The following is a 1,122-nucleotide window of genomic DNA, read 5'->3' on the forward strand; positions in this document are numbered from 1 at the left end:
TGAAGGGTCCATGAAGAAGCAACCTTGTCTATCTCACCATGGCCGTCGCCCACGAAGGACTTGCCTCACTAGCGGTAGATCTTCACGAAGTAGGCGATCTCCTTTCCCTTACAAACTCCTTGGTTCAACTCCACAATCTTGTCGGAGGCTCCCAAGTGACACCTAGCCAATCTAGGAGACACCACTCTCCAAGAAGTAACAAATGGTGCGTTGATGATGAACTCCTTGCTCTTGTGCTTCAAATGATAGTGTCCCCAACACTCAACTCTCTCTCATAGGTTTTGGATCTGGTGGAAAGAAGATTTGAGTGGAAAGCAACTTGGGGAAGGCTACAGATCAAGATTCATATGGTAGGAATGGAATATCTTGGCCTCAAGACATGAGTAGGTGGTTCTCTCTAAAAAATGGTAAGTTGGAAGTGTAGGTTTGTTCTGATGGCTCTCTCCACGAATGAAGAGGAGGTGGAGGGGTATATATAGCCTCCACACAAAATCTAACCGTTACACACAATTTACCAAACTCGGTGGGACCGATTCAACAGACTCGGTCGGACCGATTTAGCAAACCTAGTTACCGTTAGGATTTTCGGTGGGACTGACATGCAACTCGGTGAGACTGATTCAGTTAGGGTTAGGTCATAAGGTAATCTCGGTAAGACCGATTACACAAACTCGGTGAGACCGATTTTGGTAATAAGCTTTCCAGAGAGTTGGTCAGGTAAACTCGGTGGGACCAATTTGCTCTTTTCGGTGAGATCAAAATGTTACAAAAGGGAAACAATGAGTTTTCATTGCAATCTCGGTTGGACCGATCGCTGACTTTGGTTAGACCGAAACGTTACGAAGGGAAACAGAGAGATTACAATCCCATCTCGGTAAGACCGAGATCCCTATCGGTAAGACCGATTTGCTTAGGGTTTGTGGCAGTGGCTATGACATTTTAAATCGGTGGCGCCGGATAGGAAGAATCGGTGTGACCGATTTTGGCTTTAGGTTTAGGTCATTTGTGGATGTGGGAAAGTAGCTGAGGGTTTTGGAGCATATCAGTAAGCACATGAAGCAAGAGGCTCATTAAGCAACATCTCATCCCTCCTTGATAGTATTGGCTTTTCCTATAGACTCA

Source organism: Triticum dicoccoides, chromosome 6B, assembly GCF_002162155.2.
Source record: "Triticum dicoccoides isolate Atlit2015 ecotype Zavitan chromosome 6B, WEW_v2.0, whole genome shotgun sequence".
NCBI classification, from domain to species: Eukaryota; Viridiplantae; Streptophyta; class Magnoliopsida; order Poales; family Poaceae; genus Triticum; species Triticum dicoccoides.